Consider the following 12,822-nt stretch of genomic DNA (forward strand, 5'->3'; position numbering starts at 1 on the left):
AGATATTTGATTACTGGGGTGATAGGGCAGTCCTTGAAGAAATATTTATCTTTCTCTGAAAAGGACATTCAAACACCATTGGAAAATGATGGCAATGAAAGGTAAACTCCTAAAGTCTTATATGAGGGTTCTAATTATCGGCAATCAAAATATTAAATTCTTGGAAATACACAAAACTCCTTCTTCTTACAGGACTGCAGCTTACATTTGTTACTTTTTTCCGTATGAGGATTTATTGCTTTCCTTCTCTCTCCCAACTCCCAGCATCTGCTATACAAACGCTTCCTCTAGGTCCCTTAGGAAAATTTAATAACCAAATATCTATCTAGTGAGAAAGGAATTTTTTAAGGTTCAATTGCTCTGTTAATAATTTGTATTTTTTTTCCTGTCTTGCAGTTTCTATGTAAGCGCCACAAAAATCAACCTTTTAAACACAGATTGATTCTGACAGTTTTTATTTTACGTGATTTCCAAGAATTGGTATAGAAATGCTTCTTAATTGAAATAGTTCTCCTTTTTGGCTTTTATTTTATTGTCCTTTACTTCTTGACATCTTGTACATTAAATCAGAGGCTGTTTTAGAGACATGAAATGACAGCTTTTTCAGAGCCCGATTCTGGATCCTGATAGATCTGCACTTCTCAAAGCAGACAGGCTGCTCTCCACAGCCTCGGAGAAGCTTCCTGCGTGATGGGCACGTCACTGGGAAACACAACCATAAACTGCAGGTTAATCACCAAGGACCGACTTGTGTCAATTCCCTACTGCCCTGCTCCCCATCTAAGAAGAATAAAGCCAAGAACTATTTTTTTTCTTTGCTATTTAATTTAACAGAAACTGGGCTCAACTTTAGTTTGAAATTATATTTCCTCTCCACCACGATGGAAAGGCTACTCACGTAATTTAGTGGTGTGTTGTAAAGAAAAATCAAAGCGTCCTCGCGGAATATTTTCCCCTATTGTATCTTCCTGTGATGAAAGAACACATAAAGTGAATGAGATGTGACACAGGCATGAACAGAGAACCCATTTGTTACACTGAAATTCCGAGAAAAATGCTATTTATATTACTATGGTGTTTTGGAGTTAGAAAAGGGTTATTTGGGGGAAAAATATGTATTTATATCAGAGTCAGTAGGAATAACAATGAGACAGGATGCAAAAATATGATAGCACGGGAAAGAACAGCTCCACAGACCAGACCAGTTCTCCTTCAAGGTAGCAAGCAAACATTTCATAATGGGAACGCTAACAAGATGAGTGTTCTGGATTTGTTTTTCAGTTCTACCTAACTCTTTGTAACTTTACAATGTAAGATTCAGAAATTGGAGCCAATTACCATAATATGTGGTGGTTTGGTGGGAGCGTGTTCTACATCAGACAGTTAAAAGGTTTTATTGCTATTAGGAGCATGTTAATGCCCTTGATAATGTCTCTACTTGCTTTGTAATGTCTCTCGTTGAAGTATAGAATTCTTTTATCTTCTTATTACATTATGCAAAAACTTGAATTGAAAAGATATTTGCAGGAACATTTAAAGTAGTGCATCAATCAGCTTCAAAGAAGAGAAAATGTTCTCGGAATAGCTTATAAAAGGATAACTGTCAGTTTTATTTTGGATGAACAAAGGCGGCAACGTAAAAAGCACTTTATTGTAAAAGCATACTGTGCAATTCAATAAATATGCCATATAAATATAAAAGAGAAGAAAGTTCATAATTGTCTGATGACTTAAATGTAATTTAAGTAATACTTTTAAAATGCATCTACCAGTGAAGTACTCTTTTTCTTTTGGGTTCCCAGTTCTAGGCTCTAAGCCCCCATCAGGTGATAACTTAACTCTCCCTCTCTCTCTCTTTTCTCTCTGATAACGTAAGGACTTGAATGGATTAGTCATGGTCCTGTTTTTAATATATCTCAGAATGATACGGAAAGGAGTGTGTGTGTGTGTGTGTGTGTGTGTGTGTGTGTGTGTGTAAAGCATTAGCAAAAATTTTAACAGCCACTTACTGGTGCAAGCTTTTCAAAATGATTTGTTCTTATCTGCACTGTGTTCAGTGTTTCTCATCCTGTGCCATTGCAGCTATAAGACAATTTTTCATTTGAATGTGACTGTATTGTCACTTGAAATAGCATTTCTGAGTGTTTGGTGTTTGTTAGGTAAATTTAGTAGCATTGTAAGGTCTGGACTTTCTCAATCAGGGGTCTTTTTTTACTTTCTGTATGAGGATCCTTGCACCCTTCCTTATATTTATATCTGTCTATTTATCTACCTACCTACCTACCTACCTACCTACCTACCTACCTACTTACCTATCTAAAATTGTAGAAAGTTGGCTTTTAACTATAAATGTTAACTATATAACCTTATTTTCAAATGTGTTTCCCAGGTAATAAACTTTAGCCTGACAAATCCTGCAGAGATTGCTCTTTTTGACAAGGTTTAAAACTCTACAGTGTGAACTGTCTATTAAAGAAAATGTTCAGGGGCGCCTGGGTGGCGCAGTCGGTTAAGCGTCCGACTTCAGCCAGGTCACGATCTTGCGGTCCGTGAGTTCGAGCCCCGTGTCGGGCTCTGGGCTGATGGCTCAGAGCCTGGAGCCTGTTTCTGATTCTGTGTCTCCCTCTCTCTCTGCCCCTCCCCCGTTCATGCTCTGTCTCTCTCTGTCCCAAAAATAAATAAACGTTGGAAAAAAAAAGAAAAAAAAAAGAAAATGTTCAGATCCAGCACATGGAAAACATATGTAAATATTTAGAATCAGAAAAGAACCATCTACAGAACTCAATTTTTCTATAATTTGTGTTTCTACACGTATCTATGTACATCTAGGCACAGATAGTTAGGTCCCTGCATGTACAAAGCATGTGATAAATATTTGTTGATTAAGGTTAAAATATGAAAAGAAAAACATCCCACTCAGTAAAAATCTGTCTTCTGTTTTGTAACCTGACAAAGGGATGCTAATCTCTTATGAAAATAGGAATATACATTTTTTTCCCAGACTCAGGCCTTGAATGAAGATTCAAAAAAACTTCATTTGAAGTCAGGTAACCAGGCTAATTCACTCCCCCACACTGTTGTAGCTTATAAAATTATATTAATGTTTGTGACATTTCTAAGAAATAATCTCTGTTTATTTTAAAACTGTAAATATGGCACCTTGTAATAAAAAATCAATTCATAACTTTATTTGTAACATCATTTTGCTAGCAACTTCTTTCTCATCACTATTGTACATGATGCCTAATTCATTAAAACAATGTTCTCATTTCAGTCAGTGAGTTCCATCCAGACTCCGTAGGAAACAGTCTTCAGTCTGTTGTTACTCTCTGATATCCCCCATTTTCTCATCCCTTCTTTCTCTCTCAGCCTGTCTCGGAATGCTCTCATTTTGAAAGTACAAGGAAAATTATCTCATAAAAGAAATTGAATAACAACAGAACTTCTGAGATTTCAAAAACGTAGACTTCTTAAGTTATTGAACTATGGGAAAAGCCGTAATTTATAACCAGCAAGTTAGTATGTTGTACACATCTGTGTACTGTTTCAGAAAATAAAGGTTGTTACTATAGCAACTGCCACATAATATGCAACATACGTTATTTGTGAGATGCCAGGCTTCCTGTTAAACATACACACACACACACACACACACACACACACACACACACACAACTACCTCCTCATGGCTGCTCACTGATGTTTCAAGGATTTCCACCTTTTCCTTCACTATTGTAGGGGATTCTCATCTTTAATATTGTGTTGTTTTAAATCTTTTCTTCTTTTAAGTTTCCTGTACTTTTGGAGTTTGTTGGCTAAATTACTAAGTTTACACAGGACTGCTAGATTTGGTGACTACTACTGAGACATTTTTCTCAGTCTTACTTTGATTAAAAAAATTCTAATTAATGCTTTTGATATAGTGATAAATGCACAGGAAGGACACATATAGCACTGTGAATACACAGATGATATACACCTAGTAACATGTCATTTGAGTTGGCCCTTCCAGGGTTTTATAATTCTGTATTGTACAATGCTTCTGGCATTAAAACCTCTTTTTTGAAAAATAAAAATGTCACAAAGTATGCAACTACTTTATGGATATCATATGCCATTTGCAAATGTGTCTATCATACTTAATTTCATTTGAAACAGTTGTTTAGACAGTATGGATCATTTTATGATGAGAAAATTAACTCCTTGTGAAGGGTAGATTTCCAGTCTTTCTTGGTCATGGTGTGTCAGAGAATAAGAAAATTGACAAAAAATTCTGAAATTTCAATTTGGGGAGCGATCCTTTTAGTTTTCTAGGCAGGATAATGAATCAATAAAAGAAACGAGATAATGATATAAAGTAGAGACTCCCTTTGATGTGGCTGGACAAAGCATCACAATGTCCAACTGTTTTGAAGCAAAAGTCTGAAAACAACCTGACACTAAGAACAATATTTTTTTGACTCTTATCGGGTCCACTTTGTGACTGAGATTTTTGATACGTAGATGGTGTCTGATATGTGTGAATTTCTTGGGTATGGCGACTTTTTAGTCCAGATTTCATATATAATTACCGTCATTGACATATTTTGTCGTGTTAGAGGTTCATGGGGAGCAGTATCTGAGTTTCCCTTTGCACCAGAGGGGGCACTAGGTACTAGCTCTCCATAGAGACAACTACCTCTGTATCTTCAGAATGGTCTGTGCCATCAAAATATACCACCTCAACCCTGAAAACAAAACATGTCTGGTGAAAATGGCAGAATGAATAATACCTTTCCTTTTTTCAAAAAAACCAAAAACGCCTTGATAGTTTAATCAATAAATATTTATTAAACATCTACCATGTGCCAGGCACAGTTTGGGGGATATAAAGATGAATAAAAGCTTCCTGGTTTCCAGGGTACTTAATAGGTCTAGTCAGGGAGAGAAGCATGCCACACTACCCAGCACGGAGAGGCCCATGCTGGGACCCAGTGCTCCATGGGCCTCACCAGTCAACAACAATGACTCAACAACAGAACAATAATGGCTAACATCCACTGAACACTTACTTTTTGACAGATACCTCAGGTGCGTTTGTAATTTAACCCACACAATAGTAGTCTGAGGGTTTTACTGACAAGAAACTGAGGCTGAAAGCGTTGGAGTAACTTGTGTGTGGTTATACAGCCGAGTTGGGATTCTCATGCTTGTTCTATACCTGAGCCAATACATCTTGACTACTAGTGCCCATCTGCATGGATAGCATCCTCATAACTGGCTTCCCTGCTGCCACTTTGCCCCTGCAGTCCCTCTCTGTGCAGCTCCCACAGTGGAGAACGTGAATCAGATCACGTGTCTCCCTTGTTTGGACCCTTTCAGGAGCTTTGCATCATGTGTGGAATATAAGCTGACTTCTCTGCCATGGTCTGTAGTACCCTGCAGTTTTCTGCCTCCCGGCACCCCTTAAACTTCAGTTCCTATGGCTTTCACCCAGCTTGTTCACTAGGCTTTAGTCCAGAGATTGGCACACATTGTGTAAAGGGCCAGATATTAAATCTTACAGGTTTTGCAGGCCATTCAGCCTCTGTGGCAACTATTCATTTCTACTATTATAGCACTCAACTCTGCTATTATAGCACGAAAACAGCTAGAGACAACAAATGAGTGTGGGCTGTGTTCTAATAAAACTTTATTTACATAAACAGGTAGCCGGCTGGATTTGGCCCCCACACCGTAGTTTGCTGACCCTTGTTTTGGACTTACTATCCTTTTTTTTTTTAATTTTTTAATGTTTGTTACTTTTTGAGAGAGAGAGAGAGAGAGAGAGAGAACGAGTCAGGGAGAGATGAAGAGAGAGGGAGACCTAGAATCTGAAACAGGTTCCAGGCTCTGAGCTGTCAGCAACCGAGCCCCATGTGGGGCTCAAACTCAGAAGCAGTGAGATCATGACCTGAGCTAAAGTTGGATGCTTAACCGACTGAGCCACCCAGGCGCCCTTGGACTTACTATCCCTCTTTATGTTCCTCTAATATGCCAAGTCTCCCTATCTTAGGGTCCCACACTCTGTCCCCAGATCTTCCCTGAGCTGCCTCTTCCTGGCTATTAGCCCTCACTGTGATGGAGAGACTTTACTTGGCTGCCATATGTAAGCAGCTCTCTCCACCCAATCTGTACACCATATCATCTATTTTATTGCCTTCATGACTCTTAAACAGGCAAGATCCCATTAATTTGTTTTCTTGTTATTTGTCTGTGTCCCCTCTCTAAGGTAGCTCTATGTGAGGAGGAATCCTATTTGCCTTGTTCACTGTGATATTTCCACCGACCAGAGCAGATCCTGGGGCATAGAATAGATACTTAGTAAATACTTTCAGTTGAAGCACAAGTCTGTCTGAAACCAAAGCTTGTGCTTTTAATGGTGTCTCAGTATTCCCTTTCTGTAAAAATAAAGCCACACCGATGATAATTTGAGGAATTGATCACATTGCACCCTAGAGGACCTCTGCACCCTGGCAAAAGCCCTCCTCCCAAGTATTTTTGGGTGACCCAGAAAATATTTCCATGTGGGTAAGACTGATGTCTCACCTCGTGGGGTCCACGGAGTCCTGACCCTTCTTATGCTGCCATCCCTGTCTTTGTTGACAGTTGCCGTGTCCACTGGGTGGCTTCACTTGAACCAGGCTCCTCTATCACTTACATTGCTCTGCACTCACCTGACACCTTGGATGTCTTGCAACATCACCTCTGGGTATGACAAAGGCCACACAGTGATGGCCATTGCTCCTGATGGGCACTGCTTCTGTCTCTGCTGAGAATTGACCCCTCTGAGCACAGCTGCCCCTGTCAAGCATTGGAGCCCTCTATTTCCAGTCCCAATAGATGCCACCACTTCAAAGCGCCATGCTGCTTCTGGCCAATGGTGGAGTTGGGAAGAACACCTATTTTTGTTTTCTTTCAACTTAGTGGTTCCAAGTTAGTGCTGCAGGTGCCCTAAGGCCTTATAGGATTTTCAGTTTTTTACTTAACTGTCATCTCTCTTCCTAAGTATAATAGCTGATGCTTATTATATGATGCTTATTGTGTGACAAGCACTGTTGGGAGCTTTGTATTCATTAACTTGTATAATTCTCATGACAGAACCATGAGGCAGGAGCGCTATTATTACCATCTCCCCTGAAGCTAGAGAGGTTAACTGACTCATTCAAGGCAACTAGTATGTAACAGAAGTGAAATTTGAATCCAGACACAGAGCTTTAGAACTCACACTCTCAATCCCAGTCTATATGACCCAGGCATATGTCTGTGGGGGTAGGCTAGGGACAGATACAGGAGACCAACACCACACTGTACTCCAATTCTCCCTTCCCCTGTCATCCTGGGGCTTGTTACCTACTCAGTTAGCCCTCTCAGTGCCCTATGCGCACAATTCCTGTGTGCAAACCATTGTCTTCTAGATCTGTGCAGATGTATCTAACCATAAGCCGAGGGAGAACTGCCCTCCTGATACCCTTGATCAGATAAGTGCTAAAGTGGACGCTTTAAATGTGTCTGTAACACACAAAGGAGAAATCATGAACTCTTTAGGGAAGGAAGTATAATTTGAACTGGATTCTGAAAGATGAATATGATTTTGCCATTCAGAGACTTTGGATAAAAGGGTATAACTAGACCGAGTACAGACTGCATGATGTATAAGGGAACAGGTTAAGACATGGTGAGAGGTAAGCTGGGGAAAGGAGAATGGGGTGGATCTTAAAGGGCCTTGATGCATGCTAAGAAATTTGGACGTTATTTTGTAGGCAAGTATGGGGTGGAAAGACGGGAGAAGTAGCAACAGCTTTAATGCCTGAGTGCTAGAGAAAAGAGCTCTCTAGTGTTCCTGTTGAGTAGAAGGTTTCAATTTCTGGTTTAAAGTCTACTTGATCTGCTTGGTCTGTGGACTTTTATAATATTGGTTGAGACAAGATCGTATCTTCATGGTTCTAATGTTAACTGAATACTTACAATGCCTTTATCAAAATCAGTTCCATTTTGCTCATTCCTTGTGATAAAGTTTCCTCTCCCTGTGCCTGTTCCCACCCCACCCTCAGCAGAAGTGGGGGTGATTTCTGAGTATTCTATTCTACTAGAATGGCCCTAAGAAGTTCTAGAACTTCTGCTCCAGAGGACCTCAACCATGGGAATGATGTCATACCTGATTGTCTTCAATGGTTTCATCCAAGTTAACCAGTCTTCTGGAGACCTCTGCGGAATCTTCCAGCCTCCTCTGTGAAGGTTATGAAAGCACTGATTCTTAGTCTAAGAAGCTGCCTTCCAAGTACAGTCATCTCTAACAACTTTGGAGACTCTTCAGTTTTTCATGGACACCTAATTAGGCATTTATTTACATTTCATTTTACTTACTCTCATGGCTCCCTTCTAAGTGGTGCACTAATGAAGTTCCTCTGTGACATCACAATGCTCCAACTGATGAAGTTTGTCTTCCCTTTGGGAATCAAATGCCCATTTGAAATTAATGAGTCTCTTGTAACCAAACTACTTTTGAATTTTGTCAGCTCTGTCTGTAAGAAATATTTAGACTTGCCTGACTCTTGTCAGAACAGGTATCTTATTTCTTTGGCAAATTTACATAAAACGGTAGGGAGAATAACCCCATCAATCTAATCTATGTGTCCCTTCCACTCCACAAAGAGTAGGGGGTATGGAGAGTGGGAAATGATTTCTAAGGTCACAGAGGAGCAGGATCTAACTTAATGAGCCTTTGAGGAATTAAAAAGAAATGATCAGTCTGAAGAAACATTCACCATCCTTATAATTGGTTCTGTTTTTCCAGGGTCAATCCGGGAACATGAATTTTTCTATTCCCATGATTTTCCAAGTTTTAAAAACAGGGGCACCCTTTTATTAAAAAAAAAAAGGAACATTGTTTTTGATTCCCATCTATCAGACAGGTAATAGTGAAGTTACAGTGGTCAGAGGGGATAGTGTAGTCCCAAGAGCTTGTCAAATAGTGTCTTTCTCCTTACCCTACAGCTCCTCACCCCAGCCTCCAACTACTGCAGTGCTCTGAAGAATTTGATGGGAAAAGACCAGCTCTATCCCATCCATTCATTCTAACATTTACTCTAGGAGGTACAGCTCATATGGAAAACGGTGTAAAGAAACATTTTAAGAATGGTCTGTTTTCTCTTCAGAGTGAATTACTCTAGATTTCCCTTGATTACCATTTGAAATGGCATGACTTCTTCAAATTACTACAAAGAACACCAAAATACAGTGGTTCTCAGAAGCATCCGTCTGAAGGTCTTTGTCTTCTTCCAGTCCATTAATTATTCTTATATTACATGTATACTCTTCCCACCAAGAGGAGGAAAGGGGTCCATTTGCTTCAGCTGTAATTATTGCTCTATTTTCAATGTTGGGAGTGGGAGGAGCACTGAATCATACAAAATATATATCCTAGAACCATTTATAAGTGAAAACCAACTTGGGACCATTTTTAGACTAATTCTAGTCTTTTTGGAGAACTGGAAATATAAAACTTTAAAGTCATCTACATTTAAAATTCAGAAGAAAAAGGAAAAACTTTATAGAAAGACAGTAAATAATGAAAAACTAGATTTCTATGCCCCCATTGTCATTTCAGGTGATGAAAGACAGGAGAAGGGAGAGGGCCAGAGGGAAAGCATAAGATGTGGAGTGGCATGGAGCATGGGGAGAGAAGGATGGCTGACAATTCAGGCACTTTCATTTGCTTCCGCCTCTGGGACTCCACCCAGGGTCTCCTTCATGGGTGGCATCACCCCAATCCTGCCCTGATGTCACCTGCTGAGCTACTAGGAATAACCTGTACCTTGTCTGCAACTTAGCCAACACTCTTTTTAAAAAAATTTTTTTTATTAGTTTTCTTTATTTTTGAGAGGCAGACAGAAACAGAGCGCGTGTAGGGGAGGGGCAGAGAGAGAGGAAAACACAGAATCGGAAGCAGGCTGCAGGCTCTGAGCTGTCAGCACAGAGCCCAGTGCTGGCCGAACTCAAGAACTGTGAGATCATGACCTGAGCCGAAGTCTGACGCTCAACCGACTGAGCCACCCAGGTGCCCCTGGCCAACACTCTTCTTAATCCCTGCCTCTCTTGGCTTCTTGTGAGATGCCTTCTGGAAAAATTCCTGAATCTTCCTGAGAGTGCTTGCTCCCAATCTACTCTCTGTGTTCAAGGCAAATCACTATGCTGTAGTGGTTTTACTCTTTTTGAGAAGTGTTTTCCATGAATCAAGGAGAAAAGTAAACATTAAAATAGTTTATTCTTTCTTGAGGTGTTCATTTTCCTTGAAAATTTTTTTGAGAAATGCCCTTTTAATTAAAAAAAAATTAAGAATTCAGGGGCACCTGGGTGGCTCAGTCAGTTAAGAGTCCCACTGCAGTTCAGGTCATGATTTTGAGACTTGTGAGTTCAAGCCCCATGTTGAGCTCTGTGTTGACAGCTCGGAGCCTGGAGCCTCCTTCAGATTCTGTGTCTCCCTGTTTCTCTGCCTCTCCCCTGCTCATGCTCTCTCTTTCTCAAAAATAAATAAACATTAGGTTTTTTTAAATTAAGAACTCAGCCCTGATAGAGAAGTGATTTTCTAGAATACTGTTTCTTAAACATAAGTCATTTCTGTAACTCTTTCATGACTTTGCTATGCCTGCATACCATCTGTGATATTTTTCTCCACATTTTTCTTTAAATCAACTTAATTTTTTTAAATGTTTATTTTTGAGAGAGACAGAGAGAGACAGAGAGAGAGAGAGACAGAGAGAGAGACAACGCACGAGCAGGAGAGGTCAGGGGAGAGAGAGGGAGACACAGAATCCAAAGCAGGCTCCAGGCTCCAAGCTGTCAGCAAAGAGCTTGACGTGGGGCTGGAACTCATGAATCATGAGATTATGATTTGAGCTGAAGTCGGGCTCTTAACCGACTTAGCCACCTAGGCACCTCATCTTCAAATCAATTTAAAAGGGAGCAATTCTAAGTAATAAAATTGGTGAAATCAAAAGTATAATGTGATGTTATATTTTTTAAAAAATAGGTAACAATGAAAATATTTGGATATGTGGCAACTAAAATTATCCCCCCAGCAGTAAATGTTCTACCATTTGGGAAATACCATTCATTATGGTAAACAGTCTGCTTCTGGCTTATGACTTTGGATATAAACTTAGGGTTTATGCACCAAGAAGAAAAGAAATGGGAAAGCTGTTGGACTAGATTGCCAGGAGCCTACAGGTCCCAGTATAAAATTTATTAAAATCCTAGAATTTTTTTCAATATAAATAAAATATGTGTGTAATCAACATAAATAAAATATATATGCATATGTATTTTTCATTTTGTACCCTAGTTTGGAGTGATAAAATTATTCCAAGTCTGGGGCACAGAAGATGACGATGCACCAGAACATCATTTAGGTAATTTGCTTGTTAGTTTCAGCCAGTCATTCCAAGTAGCGGCTCATTGTCCTGAAGGTGGTGTGGTGGCCCTCTCACTGTCCTGTATTTGTTATCCCATAAATACACAGGGTTTCTGTGATTAAAAAAAAAATCATGCTACTTAACAATACTCTGAATCAACCCGGCGCCTTTGTGGTTTCTCAGGAAAAAGATAAAATAAGGCTATGTTATTACTTTATATTTTCCTTTTGCCATAGAATTTCTTTTTCAGTTTCCAGGGCAAATAGAACAAAGGATAGGTTTTTATAATTTGTTTTTTTCCAAGAGTATGTTCTGGTGTCTCATTATTTGGAAGATTGCTATGAAAAGAAGGATCAAAAACATAGAAAAGCATACTTAATTGTGTAATTCATAATAATAGCAATTTTTCCTGTTCATATGTCTTTTTGGATGCATTTTTTTTTCCTGAGAAAGACTGAATGGAATAATTTTCTCCTTTTTCTCTCGTTTTTCAAAACTATTGATGCGACACAATGCATGTTCCATAATAATCACGGTTATCATGACTTTGGGGACGCAGGATTTCAAGTGCACATGCTGTACAAAGTATTTTATGAAAATTTTGATTCTCACGTTTGAGGATAATAAAAGGATTCCTTTGCTTCTTAGAAAGAAACCCTGAAAACAAACGAACAGACGGACTCAGTGCACGGACACCTAGCCGAGTCTGCGTCTGGGAAGAATGACATGCCTTCAGCATGAAGTAGCTACAAGAAAAAGACATGTAATTAAGGAGGGGAGAAAATCAGAAACAGGAGCCATTAAAGAGACTGTGATATGAAGAACACATTGTACAGGAGATGTGACCACAGATTTCAGATCTGAGAGCTGAAAGGAAATGAAACTAGTTAAAATTCCACTGCTCATTCACTCCACAAGAGAAATAACATTCCTGTTCGATGCCACTTGCCACTTCTGTTTTAGAAACAATTAAAAGATGCAAATATTTGTGAATTGCTGTGTATGTTGCAATCCTGTTTTGAAAGCAAACAGTGCCCTGTACCTTAGGTTCTCACTGCTGGTTATGTTGGGATTCAGGGGTTAAAGCAAACCCTTCAGAATGAGTTCACCACTGCTACTCAGACAAAAGGACACAACTCTGAGACTGTGTTCTGTTTGCCTGCAAGCTGTTGCCTATGCCAAATGAGCATTTTACAAACCATTCAAATTAAGTTGAAAATTTGTAATTATATTTTCCCTTTTAATTGTAACTTATGCAAATGTTATTTTCCAGCTGTAGAAATAATTTTCGCTTCAGACTACAACATCCACATCAAATCTAGCATGTAACACCCCGATACAAGATTCTTCCCAAGCTGTAGTTGCAGATTTAGAAGGCTGGAGTTGGTGC

The 12,822-nt window shown here is 39.4% G+C and overlaps 1 protein-coding gene and 1 long non-coding RNA gene across 3 annotated transcripts in view; one reads left to right on the forward strand and one right to left on the reverse strand.

Moving 5' to 3' along the window:
* The window catches only part of RWDD3 (RWD domain containing 3), a 91,294-nt gene extending 78,869 nt beyond the window's left edge, over positions 1-12,425 (forward strand). For both annotated transcript variants that reach the window (XR_006296667.1, XR_006296668.1), the window contains one exon: positions 12,081-12,425. The gene's annotated coding sequence lies outside the window, so the exon portion shown is untranslated. The remainder of the gene's footprint in view (positions 1-12,080) is intronic.
* Positions 439-8,685, reverse strand: LOC122480809. The gene is made up of 2 exons (XR_006296669.1): positions 8,177-8,685; positions 439-968 (listed from the first exon to the last, which is right to left on the reverse strand). It is a non-coding gene; the product is annotated as an uncharacterized LOC122480809 (long non-coding RNA).
* Positions 12,426-12,822: the final 397 nt, after the last annotated feature.

This window comes from Prionailurus bengalensis, chromosome C1, assembly GCF_016509475.1.
Source record: "Prionailurus bengalensis isolate Pbe53 chromosome C1, Fcat_Pben_1.1_paternal_pri, whole genome shotgun sequence".
NCBI lineage: Eukaryota > Metazoa > Chordata > Mammalia > Carnivora > Felidae > Prionailurus > Prionailurus bengalensis.